Genomic DNA, 518 nt, shown 5'->3' on the forward strand with positions numbered 1-518 from the left:
GCGGTGCATCATGGGACATGTAGTCCCAGAGAATAAATTAGGCTGACATATGACAAGACGAAAAAGAGGACCCACTGTGACTAAACATCACCACAAGGACCCGGAGTGGTGAGAATAGCTGACTGTACGTGAGCAATTCCCCATCACTTGTAAGGACACTGGTGCCCCCTAGTGGTCACCTCCTTAATAGAAGTATTTAGTCTGCTCACAGTGATTTGGCTAATCCATAAGGAGCAGGTCGTTACCAGTGATGGAATAGCCGACTCTATCAGCGATCTGTTTACATCATTTGTAGAGACCATTTTGCCCCCTAGTGGTCAGGTCCAAAACTGATAATATTTAGCTCCTTCAAAGGGACTTGGCTACATCTTGATTTCTGTAAGGATTTGCTCATTTTGTTAAACTACAGAACATTTTTTTTTATTCTGGATCTGGTCATATGTATTTCCTTTTTTTTTAAAGTGCACAATAAAGTTTTGTTTATTTATTTACTGACAGGTGAATACCCGCTCCTGTGA

This window comes from Leptodactylus fuscus, chromosome 7, assembly GCF_031893055.1.
Source record: "Leptodactylus fuscus isolate aLepFus1 chromosome 7, aLepFus1.hap2, whole genome shotgun sequence".
NCBI classification, from domain to species: domain Eukaryota; kingdom Metazoa; phylum Chordata; class Amphibia; order Anura; family Leptodactylidae; genus Leptodactylus; species Leptodactylus fuscus.